The following is an 8,328-nucleotide window of genomic DNA, read 5'->3' as shown; positions in this document are numbered from 1 at the left end:
ATAGGTGGTACTATTGGTACAAATGGTTGCTCTAAGGTGTGAAGCACATGATAAAAAATCAAGAATGATTATCTCTTGCTTTTTTTTTTTTAGATTTTTTTTTTTTTAAGAAAAGTTTTAGGTTCACAGCTAAATTGGGGGAAAAATTCAAAGACATGCTATATATTCCCTGTCCATACACATACACACATACATAGTCTCCTCACTATCAACATCTCCCATCAGACAGAACATGTGTTACAATTGATGAAGCTGGTTTGACACATTATTATCACCCAGAGTCCCTAGTTTACGTTAGGGTTCACTCTTGGTGTTGCACATGCTATGAGTTTCAACAAGTGCATAATGATGTTGTATTCACTATTACAACATCATAAGAAGTATTTTCACTGCCCTAAACATTCTCTGTGCTCTGCCTTTTCATCTTTCCCTGTGCCCAAACCCTTAGCAATCGTTGATCTTTTTGCTATCTCTATAGTTTTGCCTTTGACAGCATGTCATATAATTGAAATCATACAGTATGTGTCCTTTGCAGATTGATTTCTTTTACTTGGTAGCATGCACTTAAGTTTCCTCCATGTTTTCCATGGTTTGATATCTCATTTCCACAATATTCCATTGTCTGGATGTACCATAGTTATTTATCCATTCACCTACCAGAGAACATCTCATTTGCTTCCAAATTGTGGCTATTATGAATAAAGCTGCTATAAACATTTGCATGGAGGTTTTTGTGTGGACATATGTTTTCAATTCTTTAGGTAAATACCAAGGAGTGGGATTGCTGGATCTGATTATCTCTTTTCACCCTGATATCTTCCATAGAATTTGAGGCTTCAGATATGAGCCTTAAAAACAAAACAAAACAAAAAAACACAGTAAGCATATGTGAATCTACTTTTCCTTCTAAACTATAAGTGATTCCAGTAATTACCACAAACTGCAAAAATCTAGTATGTTTGACCAGTTAAATAAACTCCATCAAATTCAGCCCAAGTTGCAGCATATGTTCAATATTTACTCTCAGTAGAATTATTTCATGTATGGAACATTTAATATATTATACAGGTAATTTTTAAATAAAAAATTTGTTTTACTATCATGCAGAAAATAACACTGCTTATCTTTATGTTGTAAGCTAGGTATTCTATCCTACAGATGTTAACATTTCTTTGACTCACCAAGGGAAAATGGCACATGAGTATGAAGTTTCCTTTATAAAACATATTATTGTTTGGCTCTGATTAGGTAGTAAAGGCTTTAAGAATAAATGTAAGCAATTTAGGTGTCATGGCATAAAGATATTGTGTGGTCATAAAGAGTATAGACACTATTTTATTATTCTTGTATTGTTTGAAAATCTACTAATATAACTAGAAGTTTATATGAGAGTTAGTTAACTATTTAAAGAACACTCATAATTGCATAGCAAAGGAAACCACAAATAACAACAACAAAAGAAGCAGCCTAGTGAATGAGAAAAGATATTTGTAAATGATATAGCCAATAAGGGGTTAATATTCAAAATATACAAAGAACTTACACAACTCAACACCAAAAACCAAACAATCCGATTTAAAAATGGGCAGAAGAACTGAATAAACATTTTGAAAGAAGATATGCAAATGGCCAATAGATACATGAAGAGATGCTCAAAATCACTAGTCATCAGGGAAATGCAAATCAAAACCACGATGAAGTATCACCTCACAGCTGTCAGAATTGCTACTATCAGAAAGACAAGAAATAGGTGTTGGAAAGGATATGGAGAAAAGGGAACCCTTGTAGCTGGTGGGAAGGCAAATTGGTGCAACCACTATGTAAAACAGTACGGAGGTTTCTCAAAAAATTAAAAATGGAAATACCATATGGAACTACCATATGGTAGTAATTCTACTACTAGGCGTTTACCCAGAGAAGATGAAAACAGCCAATCAAAAAGATAAATACATCCCTATGTTTGTTGCAGCATTATTTGCAGTAGCCAAGATATGGAGGCAACACAAGTGTTCATCAATAGATGGATGGACAAAGAAGTGCTACACACACACACACACACACACACACACACACAGAGGAATATTACTCAACTATAAAAAAGAATGAGATCTTGCCATAGGTAACAACATGGATGGATTTCAGTGAAATAAGTCAGACAGAGAAAGGCAAATACCATATCATTCCACTTACATGTGAAATCTAAAAAACAAAGGAAACAAACAAACAAAGTAAAAAACAGAGGACATTTGTCCTATTTGTCCTAGAGAACAAACTGGTGGTTCCTGAGAGGTGGTAGGTGGGGGATGGGTGAAATAGGTAAAGGGGATTAAGTGCTTCAAACTTCCAGCTATAAAATAAATAAGTCACAGAGATCAAAAGTACAGCAAAGGGAATATAATCAATAATATTGTAATAATGGTATGTTGACAGATTGTGACTACACTTATGAAGATTGAGTAATGTATAGAATTGTCAAAATAATATGTGGTACACCTGAAACTAATGTAGTATTGTATGTGAGTTATATTTCAATAATAAATTAAAACAGAAAAAAAACCCCACAAAAAGTAAGAAACACTCTGAAAATGATGAACTCCTAGGTGTCAATTATGAAGAAAAAATATTCACAAGAAAACAGAATGTGATCCTTTGGAAATAGAATATTAATAATGCAGGGAAATAATATGAAATTGGAAAAGTTAGCACATTATCATCTAGTACACACTTTAAGAAAATCTTAAAAAAGCTGAAAGATTAGCTTTGTTGTTTGCTTTTTTTTTTCTTTAAAGATTTATTTATTGGGGTGCCTGGGTGGCTCAGTCAGTTAAGCCTCCGACTCTTGATTTCCAATCTGGTCATGATCTCAGCATCCTGAAATCCAGCTCCACATGGGGCTCTATGTGGCGCAGAGCCTACTTATCCCTCTCCCTCTGCTCGGTCCCGCTACTTGTTCTCTCTCCCTTTCAAATGAATAAATAAAATCTAAAAATTTTTTAAAATTATTTATTTATTTATTTGAGAGATAGAGAGAGAGAGAGAGAAAGGATGAACAGGAGTGGCAGAGAGAGGAAGAGATAGAATCTCAAGCACACTCCTTTCTCAGCATGGAGCCTGACACAGGGTTTAATCCCAGGACCCTGAGATTGTGACCAGAGCAGAAACCAAGAGTTTCTGATGCTCAACCAACTGAACCACCCAGGCATCCCTGTTGTTTGCTTTTTTAAAAATTATTTTTAACTGAACATAATAAAAAAATTTTTAATTAAAATTATTTTCTTTTAGGGGTGCCTGGGTGGCTCAGTCTGTTGAGTGGCCAACTCTTGATATCGGCTCAGGTCATGATCTCACAGCTTAGTGGGATCAAGCCCCACCTCCAGCTCTGTGCTCAGCCCAGAGTCCGCTTCAGACTCTCTCTCCCTCCAACTTGCACTGTCTCTCTCTCTCAAATAAACAAATAAAATCTTAAAGAAAGTTATTTTCTTTTAAGCTTCTTTACTTTGGATGGGCTTTTTTCAATAGGTCTATGTCCCCTGGTTTATGGAAGTTCAGCTTGACCCTTTTGTATGGAAGAGCAAATTGCTTGGCCAAAATTTTATCTAGGAGATTAATATTTTTTTCCTCAAAATATCATACAACTTATATGTTAAACCACTTTATATACGTGTTTCCAAATATTGATCGGCACTTTTTAGAAATTATCAATGCTATTTTTTGAAGTGTCTTTATCAGTTATTACATTTTAGCCTGAAAGTAACAGAATAGCCGACTAACAGCAGCTTAAAGATACATCCTACTTCACACAGTAAGGTGTCTGGAGTTAGGCACTCTCCAGGCTGGCACAGCTGCCACCAATGTCATCAGGGACATGGCTCTTTCCTTCAGCTCTACTAACTTTCACTTTTTGGCTACCCTCCTCACCTTCCAGCTAAGGGCCACAGAGTCCCCCTCAGCTCCTGCACTCTTGTAGGAAAGAAGGGTGGGATTTTCCTAGGTAATTCTCTTCCTCTCTCTCTCTCTCTCTTTTTTTACAGGAAGGAAAATATTATCTATGAACAATCTCAACATCACCATCTCCTCCACCTCCCTTCTCTAGCAGAGTAATCCTGGTTATTGGCTTGAGTCAGGTCACAGTCGTGCCCCAGTATAAGGGAGGCTTGGAAAAATGAACATCAGACAGGTTTGACCTCTGTCACAGAAGACGGGTTCTGCCCGCAAGAAAGAGAAGGAGGCAAGCCTCTAGCTGGGCAATCAACAGTGCCTAAGCAGGTGCCAAGCACACCAAAGAACAGCCATAAATTAACATGGGTTAATATTAATTAAACCCTTACTGTGACCTAAACAAAGTTGTAATCACCACATGTACTATTTAAATTTTACACCAATTTTACAAATGCTGAAAGTCAGACATGGAGATGTTGAATAACTTACCTAAGGCCACACGGTTGGTAAAAGCCAGAGCTGGGATGTCAGTCTCATCAGCCTAACGTTCAAAGCCAAAAACTTAATGATTTAATCGCTGCTTATACATGATTATTATAATACAAGATTAAAGATGAATGCCAATAACAGTGTATATAATTGAAAACAGGCGTGGCAGAAAATTTTATTCTTACATTCTGGAATTTTACTCTTTTGGCTTTATCCCCTACTCAGTAAGCAATTTACAGTGTGTGACTCATTCCAATAATTTATATTATGATAACTCATCCAAGTGGAGATAAAACATGTATATGATATAATGACACTTAGGATAAATTATGACACTAAAAAATTCATCCTTTTATTCTTCTTTGAAAAAGACAAAATGCTTCCCAAAAAGTTTCTTTTGAAAAATTTGTCACTTCTTATAACCACTGCTTTTAAAATACTCTTCATATTTTTATACTATGAACATCTGATCTTAGCTAAAATGTAGCATCCATTGTACATTTTTAGTTTTAAAGATGATTGTATTTTTCTGGGTATTTACCTTAAAGATACAAATGTAGTGATCCGAAGGGGCACATGCACCTGAATGTTTATAGCAGCCATGTCCACAGTAGCCAAACTATGGTAAGAACCTAGATGTCCATCAATAGATGAATGGATAAAGAAGATGTGGTATATATATACAACAGAATACTATGCAGCCATCAAAAAACCGAAATCGTGCAATGATGTGGATGGAACTAGAGGGTATTATGCTAAACAAAATAAGTCAATCAGAGAAAGACATAATGATCTCTCTGATATGAGGAATTTGAGAGTAAGGGTGGAGGGTCATGGTGGGTAAGGAGGGAAAAAATGAAACAAGATGGGACGGGGGAGGGAGACAAACCATAAGAGACTCTTAATCTCAGGAAACAAATGGAGGGTTGCTGGGGGGTGGTGGGGAGGGATGGGGTGACTGGGTTATGGACATTGGGGAGGGTATGTGCTATGGTGAGTGCTGTGAAATGTCTAAGCCTGTACCCCTGGGGCAAATAATACATTATATGTTAATAAAATTTTTAAAAAGAGATTATTGTATTTTTAGTAACCAATTATGGCATTATATTAAAGAATTGATTGATTTTTCCTTTTTCCTAATTATGTGACTCTAAAGAGACCTTACTAAAAAAAAATACTTTCTAATAGAGAAAAAAAAATAAAAACAGCTATGTAGTAAAAGACATATACTGCTCTAATCATTTTTTTAAAAATTGCTCCCTAGAGGCGCCTGGGTGGCTCAGTGGCTTAAGCCTTTGCCTTCGACTCAGGTCATGATCTCAGGTCCTGGGATTGAGCCCCGCATCAGGCTCTCTGCTCAGCAGGGGGCCTGCTTCCCCCACCCTCGCTCTCTGCCTACCTCTCTGCCTACTTGTGGTCTCTCTCTCTGTGTCTAATAAATAAATAAAATCTTACAAAAAAAAAAGAAAGTTGCTCCCTATTCTTTTTGGAGGAGAACAGAAAAAGGCAGGAGAGAAAATATTCAAATGGGGGACAAAAAAGAATTGGTGAATAATAAGGAAAAAGAAAGGAGATCAAAGATGGTCTCAGTTCAAGCAGAGCATTTATTGGGATTGTCAAACAAGTCACAGCCAAAACTCTTGATACAAATATGTAGGTTATTCAAGAAAACTGCGATCCAAGTAGGGTGCTAGGCGCTGGGGGATATGAGAAGAACTCTGAGATCTTAGCTAGGCCCAGTGAGTTAAAGGGAAAATGGCAACTTTAGAGAATTGAAATGACATGTCACAAGAAAAAGAATGGTAGAAGAATAAATATTTTAACTTCCAATTTAGAGAAGAAATAGAAATGAGCTGAAGTGAATTTTGAAGCCATTTGGGAAGATGAGTGACTAAGCCAGAAGAGTCTTTAAAAACCCCCGTTGGTCAGAATTCCTCCTGGGAAGAGCACTTTATAACTGTCTGAGGTTGAAGGAGAGCCCTTCCAATCTTCCCATGCTGCTTTGTTTCTGAGTGGTGTTGAGGACTCTGAGGAGTGGCACGCTGGCTGCATATGGGGCCAGGCAGGGATTTTGTTGGTGGTAGTTAGTTGGTTCCTTTCACTGTTGAAAGTAAGGAGAAGGGAGAAAGGAGGAGAAACTAAGATCCCTCGGGATAGAAAGACACTGAGACAACTGGGGGGCCAAGGATGCTCCACATTTGTGGAAAATTATTTCAAGAAGGCTGATGCTTTCAGTGATTGGGAAGTGTTTTGTTTTATTTTTCAGTGACACAAATCCTTCTCTAGTTCCACCTATTAACCCTTCAATAAAGTCTAAATTGTTCACAAACACGATATGTACATGTTTCTTTGGAAAACTCATAACACTGTATTTGGGACAATATAGCAAAGCACGGGAGCAGCTCTTGTGGAACTAGGAAACGGGAATTTTAAGGAGCCAAGCGTGCAGGTAGTTGGAGAAATCGAAGAGGGGGACTTGTTTTCCACAGGTCATGGAATTGACATTGATAAAAACCAACTGTATGGAGGTCTCTGAGGAACAAGGGGGTCCCAGCTGACAACAGAAGATAACTAAACTCATAATAACGGTAGTTACCATTTATGGAGCATCTGTGGACAAAACATCAAGAACCACAGCTTTCTGTTATAAACTTGGACTATATTTTCATGTCATTTTTCTATGAATAACCTCAGATTATTTTCATGTCACTGCTTCTTATTTTATTTCCTCTACTGTCAGTCAGCGTTACGCTCCACATTCCTGGACAAGCAAAACAGTCCTTGAGTCCTCTCTTAATAAGCTTCCAAGGTGAAGGGCTTTTTATTTTACCTTAACGGCAAAAAATATTCGATGGAGAGGAGAAAGGAAACTGCTAGAAAGCTGAAGGAAGGCTAAGGGAAGACAAGCAAGAGTGTCGTCTGAGCTCTGTCCACTCCACTGCTTCACCTGTGTTCAGCGATAGCCCTCACTGGCTCCTGCTTCCACACTTGGCCTCCTCACAGAAAGGAAATTTGAGAGTCAGATTGTATCACTCTTCTGCATCCACCACTGACTTCCCATTTCACAGATAAACTGCAGTCTTTTCCATGATCTACCAGCCTGTGAGGTCTGTACACAGGACATGGCCTCTACGCCACAGACCCCCAGGCCCAGGGACCTGTCCCCAGCGTCTCTCACTTCAGGCCCCCTCCAGCCTCAGGGGCTTCCCACTTGCCCTTCTCTCTGCCTGAACCATTTCTCTCTCAGATGCTTGCCTATTTCCTTCCCTACTCCTGATAATCTTACCTGAGAGGCCTTCCCCCAGCACCCGATACAAAATAACAGAACTCGCCTCCCACCCTTTTATTGTTTCCTCCCCTTTACCTCATTTCTTATTTTCCATATACTTTCATTACATATCCCATTATGTTTGCCTGCTGTCTTTCTCCCTTTCCTCAAATATAAACTTCATTAGGACAGAATGTAAACTCAATTTCATTCACACATATCCAGCACCTAGAATGGTGCCGAGTATCTAGCAGAAACACGATTTTATGTTCTGAACAGTATTATTGAGGTGTATTTGACACAGTTTTATTTTTGAATAAATAACTGATTGAAAAAAGAAAACTAAAAGTTAAGGAAACGATCCCCTGTTTAAATAAGGTCCATCCTTGGCAATTTCTTGTTTGAGGCTACATTTTGGAGATCATTAAAATAATCTTACCACGGCTCACATAATGATCCATAAGAAAATAGATAAATTTAAGGCAGAGTGTCTGATCATAGAAAGGTGATTGTGACTTTCAAGAATCTAAAACCTACACGCCTGTGCTGTTGGTTTTTAAATTTTAACTCTGAACTTTGTAGCTCTTTCTTTACAAAGAATATTTAAACAATGGTGTCACCATAAAAATGCA

Source organism: Martes martes, assembly GCF_963455335.1.
Source record: "Martes martes genome assembly, chromosome: 4".
Taxonomy (NCBI): Eukaryota; Metazoa; Chordata; class Mammalia; order Carnivora; family Mustelidae; genus Martes; species Martes martes.
Note: the sequence above shows the minus strand (reverse complement) of the source record.